Source organism: Rutidosis leptorrhynchoides, chromosome 1 (genome assembly GCF_046630445.1).
Source record: "Rutidosis leptorrhynchoides isolate AG116_Rl617_1_P2 chromosome 1, CSIRO_AGI_Rlap_v1, whole genome shotgun sequence".
In the NCBI taxonomy this organism is placed as follows: domain Eukaryota; kingdom Viridiplantae; phylum Streptophyta; class Magnoliopsida; order Asterales; family Asteraceae; genus Rutidosis; species Rutidosis leptorrhynchoides.
The window spans coordinates 13,699,307-13,721,778 of record NC_092333.1 but is presented as its reverse complement, the minus strand read 5'-3'; positions in this window follow the sequence as shown (position 1 = coordinate 13,721,778).

The following is a 22,472-nucleotide window of genomic DNA, read 5'->3' as shown; positions in this document are numbered from 1 at the left end:
ATATATATATATATATATATATAACGATTATCGATGTAATAACGTCTTAATACTTATGAATCATACTAAGATATATTAATACACTATGTTAACATGATAAAATGATAATTAATTATCTCATTAAGTATAATAACAATGAATTAATTACATTTAACAAGATCGTTAACTTAAAGGTTTCAAAACAACACTTACATATAACGACTAACGATGACTTAACGACTCAGTTAAAATGTATATACATGTAGTGTATTTAGATGTATTAGTACACTTTTGAAAGACTTCAAGACACATATCAAAGTACTTCTACTTAACAAAAATGCTTACAATTACATCCTCATTCGTTTTCATCAACAATTTCATTCATATGCACCCGTATTCGTACCCGTACAATACACAGCTTCTAGATGTATTTACTATTGGTATATTGAAACGACCCGTCCAAATCCATATGGACGATTTCATTACATCTGGTCCCAGTGCGAGGTACTGACGAACGACTCCAAGTAAAGTCTTTAAAATGAGCAAATTGCACAGCGGAAGATTTCTTTAATACCTGAGAATAAACATGCTTTAAAGTGTCAACCAAAAGGTTGGTGAGTTCATAGGTTTGTCATAAATATCATTTCAATCATTTTAATAGGCCACAAGATTTCATTTAATTAAATGCGCAGGATAATCATCTGCAAAATAAAAATCATTCATACGCTGGAGCGACTGGAATTCAATAAATATGCAATACATGCAACATAATTTAAGATCTCTTCAGATATCCGGTATACACAATAATAATTAAGATCTCTTCGGATATCCGGTATACACAATAACACATCAGTCCTAAATACATCAGTCGTAGAATGTCATTTTATGAAATTGTGCCTATTTTGTAAAACGTTTGTAAAAGATGCGCATGCATTCTCAGCCCAAAAATATATATATTGCAAAAGCAATTAAAAAGGGAGTAATGAAACTCACGATACTGTATTTTGTAGTAAAAATACATATGACGGCACTGAACAAGTGCAGGGTTGGCCTCGGATTCACGAACCTATATCATTCATTTATATATTAAAACGTATACTTGTAATCGAACAAATATACATATTATTATTATTGATGTAATTTATATATATATATATAGTAGATTAATAGGTTCATTATATATATATTTTTCATTTTATATATAAATATATTAGTATAGTTAAGTTATGTGTATTAAATATATATTTATATATAAAATCTTTATTTTTAAGTTTATAACCTAAATAACGTCTTTAAAACTTTTATTTTCATAATCATAATTATTTTAATAATAATGACATAGATAATACTGTTATTAATAATAATGATAGTTTTAGTAAAAATAACACTAATAATAATAATGAAAATTTTTAATAGTTTTAATAGAATTTTTCAGTAATTATGCAATATCACTAATATTAATGTTTAAATACTAAGTCTATTAATGATACATTGTAATATTAATAATATTAATGATACTTATGTTTAATAATAATAATAATAATACTAATAGTTACAAAAGTGATACAAATACTAATATTAATGAAAATAATAATAACTTGTATTAATTTCATAATAATAACAATAATAATCCTAATCATAATTTTAATCATAATAATAATACTTGTATTAATAATAATAAGTGTTCTAAAAATAATCATAATAATAAATATCACAATACTAATAATAATAATAATTTTGGTAATGAAATCTACCTCCCAAAGCCTTTCTAAAAAAATATGCCTCGAACAGGGCTCGAACCCGAGACCTCTCGCTCACCCGCAAACACCCTTAACCATTCCCTCTGTCTTGTTTTTCTGATTTATATGGTAACCCAAACTATATATCTAGTATTTCATTTAACTCTATTCATCATCTTCTTCATCAATTTTAGAATCAAACGAAGGCGAAATCGCAACAACAATCGATCGGGTTTTGAATTTATGACTTGTAAACAACATTTAAACTCAAAGGAGATGTTTTAAATAACAAAAAAAATCAAAAAAAAAATCTGGACAGCCCCATAGCTGTTCGAAAAAAATAAAAAAAAACAAATTCGTTTTTCGATTTTAAGCTCGTTTTAGGACTCGTTTTCAACACGAAATAGTTTGCAAATCATATATATAAACTATTGGAATCATTAATTGAACTTAAAACATCAAAATAAGCTCTAATTTCTCGATGAACAAATTTGTTGACTTTTGACAAAATAACTTTGACTCGCAAATTCGAATTCGTTATTAAGAATTGGAACTTGAGACTTTGCAGGAAGTTTAAGTAAACGATTCCTAACAACTCTACATTTCTAGTTTTTGAAATTTGTTTCGAATTCTCGTTAGTGTATATCACTGTGAAGAACTCAAGAACACAAAACTTGGTTTTTAGATTAAGAGTGTTATAGGTTATGGTTACAACATGAATTGTGTTGCAAATCATTCCTATAAACTTTATGGATCATCAAATTAACTGGAGATATCAAAACAAAATCGAATTTGATTCAAGAACACTTAGTTGACTTTGAAAACCAAAACTTTGACTCTCAAATTAGAAATTGATAGAAAGAATTGAAGATTGAAAACTTACAGATAGTTTAGTTAGACGATTCCTAACAAGACTGCATTTTTACTTTTTGGAAATTCATTCGAAATCAAAATATGGTGAAAATGATGAATGTTCAGAGTGTCGAGCTTATTTCTGGGTTTTTGAGTTTGATTCAATCTCTGAATGCAGTGTATTATATAGCACAAGGTTTTATGTTTTGAATTATGATTGAAAGTGATTTATAACAAACTAGAGACAGAAACAAAAATCAAAAATAGGATCGATGGCTACTTCAGTTCTTGATATTTATTTATATATATTTATATATATATATTTTTATTAGATTAATATTAATAATTAATAAATATATTAATTATAATAATAATAATAATAATAATAAAAATAATAATAATTATATCCATACAAAAATCATAAAAAAAATGATAAATATATTATTAATAATAAAAATAATGGTTTCTTTAATAATAATATTTAATTCACGGAGTATTATATTGTGTCCAATGCTAAACAGTTAACACATAAAAGTGTTCCTAAAAATCCCAATTTTTCAAATTAAGTTCATTTATTTACTCTGATCATTAACTGCTTAAAACCAGATCAAAAAGGTTCATTATTTATTTATTTTCTGTTCCAATTAATATGTACGGAGTACTAAGATTTAAACTAAAAATATAAAAATATTTCCGTCAATCCTGTAATCTTAGTAATCAATTTACAGTCCAACTTTTATTTTAATACTTCATATATATGTATTAGATCTATATGAACATTAATGAAATGCCAACCGAGTGTTACAGATGTTTACTAGTTAGGCCCGAATCATTCATTTTTAATATATTCCCTTTTCATATATAAAAAAAAAATTTAAGTAGCAAGTTTAACTACTAATTAAATTAAATATATTATATATTTTTAAACAATTAAATTTAATATAATTTTATATATTTACAAGTAATATCTATACACACATATATATTTATATATTTATAATAATGGTCTTCATTACATCGCATTTTACATATTCATTTCCAACAATTTAATCATTTATTATTTCAAATAATATTTCAATTTATTATATATATATTTTTAAATATATATGTATCTATTTACATATAATGTTCGTGAATCGTCGGGAATGGCCAAAGGTTAATTGAATGTATAACAATAGTTCAAAAATTTTTAAGACTCAACATTACAGACTTTGCTTATCGTGTCGGAAATATCAGTTCATATGAAGATTCAAGTTCAAATCAAGTCGAAATTTTCCGGGCCGTTACAGTACCTACCCGTTAAAGAAATTTCGTCCCGAAATTTGGCAGAGGTCGTCATGGCTAACAACAAAAATGTTTTTATGACGAGTACGAGTTGTTAATTAGAGTTTTATCATCATCGGGTGATGTGGATAAAACAATTCGATTTCGAGAAGAGTACGAGTGAAGCTATCACAAAAGAGTGAAACGAGAACAATAAAGATTTGTCTTGACGTTTGACGTAGTCAGAGTTGATTTCTGGAATTCAAGGGATTTAAAGAAAATCTTTATAATCTAAAAGATTTGATTAATCAGAAATTACGGAATTTAGGATTTTCTTCGATTAGATACATAATCTGCCTTGATTGTTATGTCGGATATTTCACTATAAATTAACCTCTTCCGTTTCCTTTATTTTCATCACTCCTATAATTTCTTCCTTAATTCATTTTTTTTAAAGATTGTGAAAATGCTCAATCCAGTTCTAGTTCTGAATATTATTCTAGTTATTGTAACCATCATTCTTCTTTTCCAACTACCACCAGAAGGATCCGTTTACTTCTATTATGCCCTCGGGATTATTGTATTCCTGATCCTCCCGTGTCTTTATCTTGCTATTCGCATAGATATACACGGTTTATGATCTTTCTTGTTTGCTGTGATTTATACTCCGATCTCTATTTGAAGCTTCATGTTTTTGTTTTCTCTGTTTTACTTTAAATAAAGCGATCACGTCTCGGATTAGTAAGTACGAAGTTCCGAATGATCCTAACATTCTAAGCAGAAAGGTACGTAATAGCACAATTTGATTTGTCAAGTTACCAGAAGTCAAAGGAAAAGATAGAACTATCAAGAAAATATGTTCTTGTTATGTTCAAGATTAGGTAGAATGTATGAGTCGTGTAACATGACACATGATGACGGTACTGTGAATCATCACGTTCCATTAGAAACTCAGCATGACTTATTGTAATATAACCACGTTGATCAGGCGTCATTATATTATACTAACTCATGCATCAATTTCCAACACTACTTCAGAATCATTCATAATTTAAACTCGAATTTTCAGAAATTTTAGAAACTAAAACTGTTTCTTTTTATGATGAAACACAGGTAGCGCGGAATGGTAATTAATATCGGACAAGAATAGTTTATGAATATTTCTTCAGAAATATTGAGGATATTGATAATGAAAGACACGACTGTATCTTAGATTTTTAGAATCAAAGTGTGATGAAGAAATTCATTCACAATGATTTAGAATAATTAAGGAGCAAGGTGTTCGCTGAAGATTTCATCAGAAATAGAATCATCAGGATTCTTTATGTACAAGTTTAGTCCTTGTGATTTTACAGTCTTCTTCTTGATTTGCTCAATCCGTTTTCCAGTTCCAACTTTTCTGAGCTTTTTCAGAAATTCCGAATTGAAGTTCATCAATACAGAAGATAGACGTTATAAGTGGAAATATAACTATTGTCATAGAAGCGCTGCGAAGTTCGATAGTTAATGATTGATAATTCCCGGTGTTTGACATGATAATTCTCATTACAAAATGTAGATGAGTTCATGATAAGGTTTCAATAAATAAATGTAATGATTTTTCGAAGAGATTTAAGCCAAAGAGCAACGAAGTTGTTGATAAGTCTGTTGGTAAAGTGGTGGAATATAAATGGTTCCCCGGTAACAATAAAAGAGTACGCATATGTATCAAGGTTATTAATAGGTTGTTTCAAACGAAAAGTCGAAGTTGACTTGTTGGAGCTGTGACAAAACTAGCTACCTCGAACAGGAGTTGCAAAGTTATTTTCAGTAATAATAACGCTAAAGGAAATAGCACAGCTACGTGTTAAACGTTTACTCAGTTTCCAAGAGTTTTTCAAGTGCATAACTATACGCATAAATCTTTTCCTTCCGTAGATGAATGCGGTTGGTTCATCCTCTCGATTGAGGTGTTTTCAAGAATCATGAAAGGTTTAAACGCAGATTGTAATCGTCAAGATACAAATGAGATTTAAAATGAAATCAAGTGGCAAACTTGAAGAATTGTTTAGTTTCATATGTTATAATCAATATTTTACTTCATTTTAATTGTCCAATGTTGGTAGTCCACAGTTAGTAGTCCACAGTTAGTAGTTCAATAATTCATATATATAATATTCGAATTAATTAATACGTATCGTGACCCGTATTCGTCTCAGACTCGATCACAACTCAAAGTATATATATTATTGTAGAATTAACCTCAACCCTGTATAGCTAACTCAAGCATTACTGCATATAGAGTGTCTATGGTTATTCCAAATAATATATATAGATGCGTCGATATGATATGTCAAAACTTTATATACGTGTCCCGATATTTAAAGTGCGTAAAATAAATAACAGAAATTAAATGACGATAAATAAAATTGCGAGAATATAAATTGCGATAAATAAATTGCAATAAATAAAATGTAATCAGTTAGCTAGGAACAATTAGCTAGGAACAGTTAGCGTGGATTCTTAACAGAATTTCTCATAGTTAATTTGTTTGTTTCTAACAAATTTTATAATGTTTTTCTTCGTTATGCCACTTGTTGGATTCTGATATGTCAAAATCAAAATATGAAATTGAATTTGAAGGAAAACGGTTGTTCTTCGGTGGACGGATTCATATATCTGTGGACGTAAATAGGATAGTAATTGACTGTTGAATCAGATTGGAAGAATGTACAGTGTAACTTATTAATGGGAAATCTAAATATTTCTCGGGTATTACCTACCCGTTAAAATATTCTCATCATTAACCATTTGTACAAAAAGAATTTTTAATTACAATCTTTATGAAAATATACTTACATATATATTTTCTTCAGATGTAATCATGGATTTAATGAGTTAATATGATATTAATCTCATCAGAATTACCGTTAGAACTAGGATACATAATCTCTAAAACATTAAAGATTACATAATCGCCGCGGAATATATAATCTGAAATGAAGTTATGAATCAATACTTCATCGTTTAAGGTTATTGATAATTCTTGATATTTACGGAGCGTATGACGTTGATGCTCGTGGGACAGATTGTGAAGTTGGGGCTTATGGTGCGGATGTGGTTGTTGATGGTACTGGTGCTGATGTTGGTGGTGCTGCTGGTACTGATGGTGCTGCCGGTGCTGCCTGTGATGCCTGCAGGTTGTGCATCATACCTTCTAAAGCCACTACTCGAGCGCGAAGCTCGTTGACTTCTTCTATTACACCGGGATGATTGTTGGTTGGAACGAGCGGATGGATAAGGTTCAGAATTTGAGATATCATATAATCGTTGCGAGATATCCTGGCAATGAGGGTGAATATGGTGTTTCGGACTGGTTCGCCGGTAAGCGCTTCAGGTTCTTCGCCAAGAGGTGAATTTGATTGGTGGAAGGGATCGCCTTCTTCTTGTCTCCATTGATTAAGTCGACTACGAACCCATCCCCAATACATCCAGAATTGGTGATGACTGATCGGTTGATTCATTCCGGTTACACTGCTTTCGGAGCTCGGGTGAACATCCATGTCGGAATAGCTGTCGGAATCCGATGAACTTGAACTAGCGGTGAGTTCCATTTCGTACGATTAAATAAAGGATTTTTCGATATAAAATGATTTTCGGATCTCGGATGATATTCTAATTACATAGAATATCTATATATAGTACAAAAGATCCCGTAGATTATGGAGGAATTTTCGGGAGTTGTCGGGCAAAGTTTACAGTAACAGATATGCTAAGATATGATTTAACAGATACGCTAGGATATGAATTTGTCTATACACTATCTATGCAACTAAGGCAGTAGTACGTGTCTAGACTAAGGAATGATAAGCAGGTAATTTCCGACAAGAAATGATAAGCAAAACTTATAATAAGCAACTAAGGTCGAAGTCCAGACTTGCTAAAGCATCCTAACAACTATCAGTTAGACATACTAAGGCAAGACCTGGTTCGCTAAGACCACCGCTCTGATACCAACTGAAACGACCCATCCAAATCCATATGGACGATTTCATTACATCTGGTCCCAGTGCGAGGTACTGACGAACGACTCCAAGTAAAGTCTTTAAAATGAGCAAATTGCACAGCGGAAGATTTCTTTAATACCTGAGAATAAACATGCTTTAAAGTGTCAACCAAAAGGTTGGTGAGTTCATAGGTTTGTCATAAATATCATTTCAATCATTTTAATAGGCCACAAGATTTCATTTAATTAAATGCGCAGGATAATCATCTGCAAAATAAAAATCATTCATACGCTGGAGCGACTGGAATTCAATAAATATGCAATACATGCAACATAATTTAAGATCTCTTCAGATATCCGGTATACACAATAATAATTAAGAACTCTTCGGATATCCGGTATACACAATAACACATCAGTCCTAAATACATCAGTCGTAGAATGTCATTTTATGAAATTGTGCCTATTTTGTAAAACGTTTGTAAAAGATGCGCATGCATTCTCAGCCCAAAAATATATATATTGCAAAAGCAATTAAAAAGGGAGTAATGAAACTCACGATACTGTATTTTGTAGTAAAAATACATATGACGGCACTGAACAAGTGCAGGGTTGGCCTCGGATTCACGAACCTATATCATTCATTTATATATTAAAACGTATACTTGTAATCGAACAAATATACATATTATTATTATTGATGTAATTTATATATATATATAGTAGATTAATAGGTTCATTATATATATATTTTTCATTTTATATATAAATATATTAGTATAGTTAAGTTATGTGTATTAAATATATATTTATATATAAAATCTTTATTTTTAAGTTTATAACCTAAATAACGTCTTTAAAACTTTTATTTTCATAATCATAATTATTTTAATAATAATGACATAGATAATACTGTTATTAATAATAATGATAGTTTTAGTAAAAATAACACTAATAATAATAATGAAAATTTTTAATAGTTTTAATAGAATTTTTCAGTAATTATGCAATATCACTAATATTAATGTTTAAATACTAAGTCTATTAATGATACATTGTAATATTAATAATATTAATGATACTTATGTTTAATAATAATAATAATAATACTAATAGTTACAAAAGTGATACAAATACTAATATTAATGAAAATAATAATAACTTGTATTAATTTCATAATAATAACAATAATAATCATAATCATAATTTTAATCATAATAATAATACTTGTATTAATAATAATAAGTGTTCTAAAAATAATCATAATAATAAATATCACAATACTAATAATAATAATAATTTTGGTAATGAAATCTACCTCCCAAAGCCTTTCTAAAAAAATATGCCTCGAACAGGGCTCGAACCCGAGACCTCTCGCTCACCCGCAAACACCCTTAACCATTCCCTCTGTCTTGTTTTTCTGATTTATATGGTAACCCAAACTATATATCTAGTATTTCATTTAACTCTATTCATCATCTTCTTCATCAATTTTAGAATCAAACGAAGGCGAAATCGCAACAACAATCGATCGGGTTTTGAATTTATGACTTGTAAACAACATTTAAACTCAAAGGAGATGTTTTAAATAACAAAAAAAATCAAAAAAAAAATCTGGACAGCCCCATAGCTGTTCGAAAAAAATAAAAAAAAAACAAATTCGTTTTTCGATTTTAAGCTCGTTTTAGGACTCGTTTTCAACACGAAATAGTTTGCAAATCATATATATAAACTATTGGAATCATTAATTGAACTTAAAACATCAAAACAAGCTCTAATTTCTCGATGAACAAATTTGTTGACTTTTGACAAAATAACTTTGACTCGCAAATTCGAATTCGTTATTAAGAATTGGAACTTGAGACTTTGCAGGAAGTTTAAGTAAATGATTCCTAACAACTCTACATTTCTAGTTTTTGAAATTTGTTTCGAATTCTCGTTAGTGTATATCACTGTGAAGAACTCAAGAACACAAAACTTGGTTTTTAGATTAAGAGTGTTATAGGTTATGGTTACAACATGAATTGTGTTGCAAATCATTCCTATAAACTTTATGGATCATCAAATTAACTGGAGATATCAAAACAAAATCGAATTTGATTCAAGAACACTTAGTTGACTTTGAAAACCAAAACTTTGACTCTCAAATTAGAAATTGATAGAAAGAATTGAAGATTGAAAACTTACAGATAGTTTAGTTAGACGATTCCTAACAAGACTGCATTTTTACTTTTTGGAAATTCATTCAAAATCAAAATATGGTGAAAATGATGAATGTTCAGAGTGTCGAGCTTATTTCTGGGTTTTTGAGTTTGATTCAATCTCTGAATGCAGTGTATTATATAGCACAAGGTTTTATGTTTTGAATTATGATTGAAAGTGATTTATAACAAACTAGAGACAGAAACAAAAATCAAAAATAGGATCGATGGCTACTTCAGTTCTTGATATTTATTTATATATATTTATATATATATATTTTTATTAGATTAATATTAATAATTAATAAATATATTAATTATAATAATAATAATAATAATAATAAAAATAATAATAATTATATCCATACAAAAATCATAAAAAAAATGATAAATATATTATTAATAATAAAAATAATGGTTTCTTTAATAATAATATTTAATTCACGGAGTATTATATTGTGTCCAATGCTAAACAGTTAACACATAAAAGTGTTCCTAAAAATCCCAATTTTTCAAATTAAGTTCATTTATTTACTCTGATCATTAACTGCTTAAAACCAGATCAAAAAGGTTCATTATTTATTTATTTTCTGTTCCAATTAATATGTACGGAGTACTAAGATTTAAACTAAAAATATAAAAATATTTCCGTCAATCCTGTAATCTTAGTAATCAATTTACAGTCCAACTTTTATTTTAATACTTCATATATATGTATTAGATCTATATGAACATTAATGAAATGCCAACCGAGTGTTACAGATGTTTACTAGTTAGGCCCAAATCATTCATTTTTAATATATTCCCTTTTCATATATAAAAAAAAAATTTAAGTAGCAAGTTTAACTACTAATTAAATTAAATATATTATATATTTTTAAACAATTAAATTTAATATAATTTTATATATTTACAAGTAATATCTATACACACATATATATTTATATATTTATAATAATGGTCTTCATTACATCGCATTTTACATATTCATTTCCAACAATTTAATCATTTATTATTTCAAATAATATTTCAATTTATTATATATATATTTTTAAATATATATGTATCTATTTACATATAATGTTCGTGAATCGTCGGGAATGGCCAAAGGTTAATTGAATGTATAACAATAGTTCAAAAATTTTTAAGACTCAACATTACAGACTTTGCTTATCGTGTCGGAAATATCAGTTCATATGAAGATTCAAGTTCAAATCAAGTCGAAATTTTCCGGGCCGTTACATATATACACTTCAATGATCAGCTCTTAGCAGCCTTTGTGAGTCACCTAAACATGTGGGAACCATCATTTGGCAACTAGCATGAAATATCTCATAAAATTACAAAAAATATTACAAATCATTCATGAATTATTTACAAGAAAACAAACTTACATATCCTTTATATCTAACCCATTATCAACGACCAAAAACAACTAAAAACACTTTCATTCTTCAATTTTCTTCATCTAATTGATATCTCTCAAGTTCTATCTTCAAGTTCTAAGTGTTCTTCATAAATTCTATAAGTTCTAGTTTCATAAAATCAAGAATACTTTCAAGTTTACTAGTTTACTTCCAAGCTTTCTAATCCATTCCAAGTAATCATCCAAGATCAAGAAACCTTTGTTATTTACAGTAGGTTATCATCCTAAATCAAGGTAATACTCATATTCAAACTTTGGTTCAATTTCTATAACTATAACAATCTTATTTCAAGTGATGATCTTACTCGAACTTGTTTTCGTGTCATGATTTTGCTTCAAGAACTTTCAAGCCATCCATGGATCCTTTGAAGCTAGATCTATTTTTCTCTTTTCCAGTAGGTTCATCCACAAAACTTGAGGTAGTAATCATGTTCATAACATCATTCGATTCATACATATAAAGCTATCTTATTCGAAGGTTTAAACTTGTAATCACTAGAACATAGTTTAGTTAATTCTAAACTTGTTCGCAAACAAAAGTTAATCCTTCTAACTTGACTTTTAAAATCAACTAAACATATGTTTTATATCTATATGATATGCTAACTTAATGATTTAAAACCTGAAAACACAAAAAACACCGTAAAACCGGACATACGCCGTCGTAGTAACATCGCGGGCTGTTTTGGGTTGGTTAATTAAAACCTATCTTAAACTTTGAATTAGAAGCTTTTCTTCTGGGAAAATGATTTTTCATATGAACATGATAAAGTGTCTAAAAATCATAGCTAAACTCAAAGTGGAAGTATGTTTTTAAAAATGGTCATCAAGATGTCGTTCTTTCGACGGAAATGACTACCTATTTCAAATCCGACTTGTAACCTGTAAATCCGACTATAAACCACCACTTTTCCAGTTTAGTTTCACAAAATTTAGTTCGTTCCGTAACCATAGCAATTTGAATCACTCAAAACGGAGTTGTAACGAAGAAATTATGGGCAAAACAATATTGGTTAGAATTCTACATTTTGAATACGGGATTTTTGTAAAAAAATCTATACTAACCATATCCTAGCTGACTTTACTTGTATTATACATGTATTCATACATATTTCCTTGTACCATACTAGTCTTGGTTAATCGTAAGAAACATGTACACAATACGTCGAGATAACTTCAAAGACAATAGTTGTACAGGGGGTCGTGATTAAACCTTAGACAATATATATACAATACGTCAGATAAATCGTAAGACACATGTACACAATACGTCGAGATAACTTCAAAGACAATAGTTGTACAGTGGGTCGTGATTGAGTCTTAGACAATATATATACAATTCGTCGGATAAATCGAAAGACACCACATACACAATACGTCGAGATGACTTCAAAGACAATAGCTGTATCGTGGGTCATGATTGATTCTTATACAATACGTGTACACTATGTTTTGAAATATATATGTACTACTAATTGTGAACTACTAACGTTGGACTGCTAACTTGACAACTTAAATCGTTAACACGTAAATAAAAATATGATATGAATATAATTCTATCAGATTTTGATATATATATATATATATATTTGTTATAGGTTTGTGAATCGTCCTATGACCAAGTCTGATTTTCGACGAATTGAAAATCTGTGAAGGTGAGTTATAGTCCCATTTTCACTATCTAATATTTTTGGGATGAGAATACATGCAGTTTTGAAAATGTTTTACGAAATAGACACAAGTACTTGTACTACATTCTATGATTGAATTATTATACCGTGTATCCCTGTTTATTTAGTCTGGTAACCTAATAATTAGTGAACGCCACTAATTGACGCGAATCCTAAAGATAGATCTATGGGCATTGACACGCCCCAGTCAGAGAATTTGAACTGCTTTAGTACTTCGAGGAATATATATATATACAGATGAGGTTCCTGTATGGGGATATGCTAGATGCATTTTTGTTAATGTCGGTTACCAGGTGTTCATCATATGAATGATTTTTATACAGATTGCTATATGCCTGTATGTTGTTTATGGAAAATGAAATCTTGTGGTCTATTATTACGGTTTGATAAATATATAGGTTAAACCTATAACTCACCAACATTTTTGTTGACGTTTAAAGCATGTTTATTCTCAGGTGATTGTTAAGAGCTTCCGCTGTTGCATACTAAATTACGGACAAGATTTGGAGTCCATGTCTGAATAATATTGTTTAAAAACTGCATTCGAGAAACTTACTTTATTGTAACATATTAATATTGTAAACCATTATGTAATGGTCGTGTGTAAGCGTGATATTTTAGATTATCATTACTTGATAATCTTGGTTGTGTCCTATAAACCTTTGTCGATAAAATAAAGGTTATGGTTTGTTTTAAAAACGAATGCAGTCTTTGAAAAACGTCTCATATAGAGGTCAATACCTCGCAACGAAACCAATTAATATGAAACGTTTATAATCAATATGAACGGGACATTTCATATATTATATATAAAGTATAAAAGCAGGTAAGTAAATCGAACAGCTGGTTCACCTCACTTTCAGATTTAATTTTTTTTTGTTTTCTATCTCTGATTTTGTTACATATTATAATTACTTTAATACAGATAGTTACAAAAATTCGTTTCCAATCCCTTTCTTCCTTTTTAATTTTGTTGATTTTTCTTTCCAATTTGAAATCTGCCGTACCAATCAAAGCTACAAAACAAAATGATAATCGAATCTTGTAGTTGTATTAGGCTCACTTGCACTCCATATAACTCGTTAATTACTACTTTTCGAAAAACCAAAACAGAAAAACAAAGAAAACCACCATAACCTCTGTTCGTTGTAACTTTTTATCAAAAACTCGAGAACGAATTGAATTCAAAAATCTATAAACGTAGTTCTGTTAGGAATCTCATGCTCAAACTATTTGCAAAGTTTCAAATCCCAATTCTTTTTATCAATCACGAATTTTGGAGTCAAACCTAATTTCTAAAAAGTTAAACAATTTGTTCTTGGCAAAATTAGAGTTCAATTCACTGTTTTGGATCCAATTGAGGTTACAGATAGTTTATGGGAATGAATTACAACCTATTTTATGTTATAAGTTTGATCTAAAACGTTCTCGATTTTGAAATCAAATTTTTTTTTTTTTTGGAACCACGACTGCAGCAACATTCTGTTATATACATATTTTTTTTATTTATCGAACACAGAATCGACTACAGGTGGTTTACAAACCAATTTCAAGTCTTAATCTATATTGTAAATTCGCGAATATGATTTTAAATTCGGTCCTCTGGTTGATTTGTTTACGAAGAAGAAAGGAGACAGAAAAACTGGTTAAGTAGTTTGAGGGTATAACTTAAAACAGAAATGGACGAATGGAGGAGGGGTCTAAGTGAGTGACGGGTTTACGAAAGGTCGCGGGTTCGAGTCCCTACAAGGACTGCTATTTTTTTAAAACCCCAAGAGGTAGTCTATTTTCATTATTATTATTATTATTATTATTATTATTATTATTATTATTATTATTATTATTATTATTATTATTATTATTATTATAATTATTATTATTATTATTATCATTATTGTTATTATTATTAGAATTATAATTATCTAGATTGTTATTTCAAATATAAGTATTATGATAGAAATTTCCATTTATTATTATATTAAGATTATAATTACAAATATGATTTTTATTATTATTAATGTTATCACTAATATTATTATTATCATCTAAAAATATAAATGATATCATTTTACTACTAGTATAAGTATTATTATTATTATTAGTAACAAAAGTATTATTATAAATATTATCATGACTACTATTATTACTATCACTATTATTATTATTAGCATTACCATTATTATTATTAGAATTAGTATCAAAATGATTAGTAAAATCATCGTTATTATAATTAACATTAGAATATGATTATTAGAATAATTAGTATTATTATTATTGTTATCACTAAATATTAACATTAAGTATTATTAGTTTTATTATTACTATCATAATACAATTTATTATAATTATCACTAATATTGGTATCATTATCATATTTATAAATATTGAAATCATTATTATTATTAATATAAGAATTATTATTAACATTATCATTATTATAATGATTATCATATTTAGTGTTATTATAATAACTATTTTTCAAAACAACTGATATATATAAAAAAATATATTAAGACATATAACATAACAAAATCAATATTTTCATATACAAAAAGAAAATATGAGACATATATATATCATTAAAATAAAAATGATACAACTAATAAATTATTATATATATATATATATAAAACTTATTCGCTTACAATCATGTGTATTAATAAATATACAAATGATATAGGTTCGTGAATCCGAGGCCAACCATGCACTTGTTCAGTGCCGTCATATGCGTAATTACTACGAAATACAGTATAGTGAGTTTCATTACTCCCTTTTTAATTGCTTTTGCAATATATATTTTTGGCCTGAGAATACATGTGTTGTTTAATAAATATTTTACGAAATAGACACAAGTACTTGAAACTACATTCTATGATTGAATTATTATACCGCGTATTCCTCGTTTTAGTCTGGTAACCTAAGAATTAGTGAACGCCACTAATTGACGCGAATCCTAAAGATAGATCTATGGGCTTTGACAAGCCCCAGTCAGAGAATTTGAACTGCTTTAGTACTTCGAGGTTTATATATATACAGATGAGGTTCCTGTATGGGGATATGCTAGATGCATTTTGTTAATGTCGGTTACCAGGTGTTCAATCCATATGAATGATTTTTATCTCTATACAGTTTGCGAAATGCCTGATATGAGATGATGTTTATGAGAAATAAAAATGAAAATCTTGTGGTCTATTAAAGCTATTGAAATGATTGTTTATGATAAACCTAATGAACTCACCAACCTTTTGGTTGACACTTTTAAGCATGTTTATTCTCAGGTATTAAAGATAAACTTCCGCTGTGCATTTGCTCATTTTAAAGACTTTACTTGGAGTCGTTCGTCAGTACCTCGCACTGGGACCAGATGTTGATGTATTCGTCCATATGGATTTGGACGGGTCGCTTCAAATAACGCTAACTTACTAGCTTCTTGCTCGGCTAAAGAGCGAAGGCGCTTTTTGCGGGGAGTGGCAACTTCATCGGTGGTGGCTTTACGCTTTCCCCGATCTTCGCCACCATGAATAACAAAGGTGTTAAGAATTGGTTCATCAATGGGGATGATTTCGCCGTCGCTGTCTTTTGGGCGGCGCGCAGGTCTAATCGCCTTAACGTCCGCTGTTCTCATCAGCTGGTCAAGATCAATTTCTGCGAGATAATGTCGCAAAAGTTTTACAAATATAGTATAAGATAAAAATACATTTTTGCGCAAGAGAAGAGTATAATCGGTATACCATTGTTTGATTCATCAATCAATAATGCGTTGTGATCAGCCCATAGCCAGTATATGGAGACTCCGCCGATGTAAAGCGGCACATTGGTGTATGCTCGCATAATCAAGCCAGCGTTCTTGATTGAGTTGAGGATCTCCTTTTCGAAGTCATCTGGGGTAATTTTATCATTCGCGTGAGTGTCAAGCTCGGTACACCAAGTCTTTACGATGTTGCTATTGACGTGTGCAGTGTTATTAATTAAGAAAAAAGAACTGCGCCAGTTCCCAATCGAATCTTTGGGAGTGGTCATCACGCCAAGGCGGCCACGGAATGAATACCATCCCGCATCATGAGGGGTAAGGCTGTTGAAAGAGCGAAAAACGTTGAGCAATGGTTGCTTATTAAGTGCGTTGCAGTACATCTCAAATAGCACGATTTTGTTAACAGCATTCGGATGTAATTGAGCAATTGCAATCTTGTAATGTTCACATACGCTACGAAAAAAGGCATACGTGGAAGTCGTAAATTGCCATGAGAAATAGCGGCTTCATAGATTGTGATCATATTCTTGGGAGGGGCGTTGGCCCTATCCTCCGCCGACGGCGCGGTAGGAGAGAATTGAGCTAGCAGTGGATAATGCTGTTTTAGGGTTTCGATTTTCTCAGCCGTCATATATGAGATGAAGGCATTGGGTGTGTTTGCGGATGATGATGATGCCATTTTTGATTATGTGAGTAGATGTGGTAATAAATTTGAAAAAGACAAAGTGTGAATCGCTAAATTGCAAGTAATGAGTATGGAATTCGATAAACTTCGATTGGAAATAAATTGGTTGTGAAAGCGTAAAGTTGCTAATGCGAGTTGTTGTGCTATTTATAATTAAAATTAAGGCGAGGGAGTTGTAGGGATAATGATTAATTTTTAACGGATAGAATTACTGCAATATGTTAACGGTAATTAAATAGTCGTTACAGCGATTTTTGATTTGACAGGTTGTCAGGATTTCAGCCGCTATCACGCGTAATCTTTGAGAACATTTTTCAAAGAAAATAAACGGTGTAAAAATCATGGCGATTTTTTGCAAAGATATTTTTTAATACTATTTTTTTTTTTTTTTTAGAGTTTATCATGATACATTTACTATGCAAAATGTATCATAATAAACTTGGGGGACTTGATCGTATACATAGCATTGTATATGTATATTTTAATTGCTAAAGGCTAAAAACAGAAGTTACGCGAAGTATATTTAAAAGGCTTGGCATAACCGCTGAAAGTTAAGATAGCGGTAATATGGCGCGTTAATAAAAGACTGCGGGTTATTTTCGCTAAGTCAGCGCGGATGATTAAACAATCCGCACACCGCGAATATTCTGGAAACTATAAATAGAGTGCTTGGCCTCTCATTTATAGGTTGTTGATTCTCTGCCATTTGCCCAGACCTTTGTAATTTTCATTTGTGACGTTGCCCAAGGAACTTTTACATTGAGTTAAGGTGAATCATGCTAATTAACAATCAAGACCGGGTCGGGGTGGTTGATCACTTGATTGATAAAGTGAAAGACGATCATCAGGGCCCAAAACAATCATCAAACATCCCATTCACCATCTTAATATTATTGCACTCGATCATTAATTAAGTACCTCTTTAATATAGGATCGATCATAAGATGTGTTAGAATGGCTCGAATTATATTAAATACATAGATTAATAAATTATGTAAAGTAGATATAGATATGTATGTAATATTAATATTAACATTGAATATTGATATTATAATTATAATTATAGTTATGACAGACTACTAGTGAAATGACCCGTGAAACTACGAGTTTGTTTAAACGAAACAGTTTAATTATATGTTTTAGGTATTAAGTAAATGTAAATGCTAAAGTCATTTAGTTTAATAACCCGTGGGACCACAAATTTTGACTAAGAAACTTGTCGTTGTTAACTTGGTCAGAATAAATGAATTACATTCATTCTCCCACCACCATCTTCCAATTTTCATTACAATTACTATATTCCTTGTCATAAATTGTACTTATTTAACATTAAAAGAGAAATTGGAAAATACCTGGTTCAACCTCGCGAAAACCTCGATTATTTTTTATTCTTGTTATATACCTCCGTATAATAATGTTTTTATTAAATTAATTGAATTAATTTTAGTTAATTTTATTTTTAATTATAATTATATTAGTATTAATTTTATTTAATTGATTTAATTTAATATATTATTTTAATTCTAAATTAATTAGGGATAATGACATCATCTAGGTGTTGTAGATTTTTTTGCTTTTCTTTTTGATTTTAATTATATTAGTATTAATTTTATTTAATTGATTTAATTTAATATATTATTTTAATTCTAAATTAATTAGGGATAATGACATCATCTAGGTGTTGTAGATTTTTTTGCTTTTCTTTTTGATTTTTTTTTTAAGAAAGGATTAGACATATTTAATTGATTTAATTTAATATATTATTTTATTCTAAATTAATTAGGAATAATGACATCATCTAGGTGTCCTAGATTTTTTTATTTTTCTTTTTAATTTTTTTTTAGGTAGGATTAGACATATTAATGACATCATCATTTTACAATTTGATAGATAGATAGATTAGCAATAATACATAATATAATCCATATTTATTTATAGACTACAACTAAAATAATACTCCCTAATAAATAATTGTTTATCAATCTGAAAAGTTTTTATTAGATAATTATTAATTAAAGAGTGAATATCATATATACCCCTTTTAAGCATCAAAATTACATATTTATCCAACTAAACAATCTAATAACAAATATCCCCAACTTAACCCATTAAATTTCTCAAATTTACTCATTTTCATTATTTAATCATAATTAATACATATAATTCAAAGTGTGTTACTATAATACCCTTCTCCCCTAGGTTAACAAATACATGATGAGAAAAATGCTTTTGTTTGCAATCATATCACGGTTCTTTCTTTTTCTTTGCAATATGTTAAGTACTCGTATATGATGAATACAACAAAGACAAAAGATATAAAATATAAGTAGGTCATTAAAAGAATAGGAAGCTTCTGGTGGCTATATTCATATGACCCCAACTGCTTTCGGAACGGTAATGATAAATAATACTAGTAATACGAATACCATTTTATTAAAAGATCCAACCGTACTCAAAGGTTTCCAATTGAGAAATTCTTGAAAACAAGACAGATGGTATCATGATATAGCTTCCGTATTCTAATTTTCCTTGTATTTTTTTAGCTCAAAGAGAAGGGTACAATAGTACAACTACAACAACAAAACCCAATACCACATAAGTGGTGTATGAGGGAGGTGAGAAGGGTACAACAGTGATTATATGTATTATTTATGATTGAATAAAGGAATTGGGTAAATTTGAGAGATTTATGGCTTAAGTTGGGGATACTTGATATTAGTATGTTTAGTTGGGTAAATTTATAATTTTCATGTTTAAATAGGGTGATATATGATATTTTCCCTTAATTAAATGAGAAAAAAATAGAAAATTTAGATAGGGATATCAATTAATTAATAGATGAAGTCAAATGTAGGTTCAGAATACGTGATTCGCAATCCCGTTTTAATCGTAATTGTTGGTAAACGTCGACTTAAAAGGAACTATATATTCACCAAACACTCATATCCGTAAAAATATTATATTAGTTAAAATCGTAAATAGGGGATATTCTAGAATAACAAACGAATAACATGTGTATCAATTATAAATGTCTTATAAAATAAAATGCAGTCAATAAAATTGGATGAAAACGTCAACGAGTCTAGTTGCCATCCATCTACTGTATAATTTATAGGATTTATGCGCAAGGTACAAAATATTACTATATAGCCGAGTTAATGTGAAACTTCGAGGTCACATACATATACACGTAGACGTCAAATTTATATATGTATTTGATACATATATTTATTCAAGTAATAAAACAAATTAAATAACTAAGTTGAATTAATTAAATAATTATTGGTTTATTAATTAATAATTAATTAACGAATTCTTTGTTTAAAAAGAATATTGTTTGCTTATTGGTCACGTACGCTTTTCCTAATTTAAGATGGATATGTATGTATTGATCACCGACTTGGTTCGTAACCGACCTTGTTGAAGTATATATTATATTATATTATATTATATTATATTATTATACCTATATACTAAAAGAGCATCAAATTTTTGTAGTTTTATTTTTAACGCATTCTCGTTTTGAGTTTGCGTTCACACTACAAACAGTCCCTCAAATTCGGCTCAATTTACAAAACGGTCCCTCAAATTTACACTTTTTCAGGAGTAGAAAGCGTAAATATCTAATTTTATTAAAATAAAAGAAACTAATTCCACCCGAATTTTTAACGGGCCTTATCTTTTCGCTTGGTGCGAGTTAAATTTTTCCGAGGCCACCGTTCAACTCGAAAAAATCAGGCGAACCCAACGGGACTAACTATACGCGAAACGGACATCGTTAAAAAAACACTAGATAACGGGCCATATATTCTCGCTCGGTGCGAGTTAAATTTTTCCGAGACCACCGTTTAACTCGAAATAATTTTACGAACACAACGCAACTAACTATACGCGAAACGGACATCGTTAAAAAAACACCTAATATTTCGGCCTATATTACATACATATACATACACGTCCAACAAACAACCCAACCATGAAATTTCACCTTAGCCCCCTAAACAATTCACCTTAAACACTTTCTTAGGGGTAGAAATTGTAAATTTTAATTTTTAATTTAAATCAAAAAACAACATCCACCATAAACTTCGCCGGCCGTTATCTACGTACTCGACTCGAGTTAAATTTCACCGCTACGACCATTAAAGTTGAAATAATTTTACGAATAAAACGAGACTAACTACACTCGAAACGGACATTTTTCAAAAATGCTAAGAACACTGACATCTAAAACGGGACTTAACACATGAGCCGTTACCCCCTCTGTACGTACACAACGCTATGTTAAATACGAATATCCATACCGAAATTCCCCGTCGCATCGCGCGGGCCGAACCGAACTAGTACTAAAACATTGATTCTCAGTTTAAGTTACACAAAAATAAAATCCCTACAAAATACTTTTGCGGTACAACAAGAAAATTCCAAAAGCTGTTTTATTTGTTTTGTTTTCCTATTCGACAAAAAGATAAAAAGGGGTCCTTACTTTTCGATTATTCGATATGGTAAAAGGAGCAGCCGAAACAAATTTTATTCTTTTGTTTCATTCATCACTGTTTTATAACAAATAAATGAATTTCACATATGTATCTGTTTCTTGGTGTTTTGCGAACAACAAAGCATGGAATTAAATTCCATGGGATTCTTTTCACTTTGTGATCATGATGGACAAAGAAAACTAAAGCAAACTATCTTTTAATTGTTTTATTAAACTATTAAATTAATCAATGGTTGATTAATTTATTACTTGAGTTGGGACTAGCACATCCACTTGACGTTGCTTGAAGTGTAATGTGAATCAACCTTAGAGACGGTCGTACTTTCGATCGTAGGTTTCTCTCAATCAAACTGTGGCCATCAAAGATAGATTTCACTTCATCAATTTGTGGTTTTCAAAGAG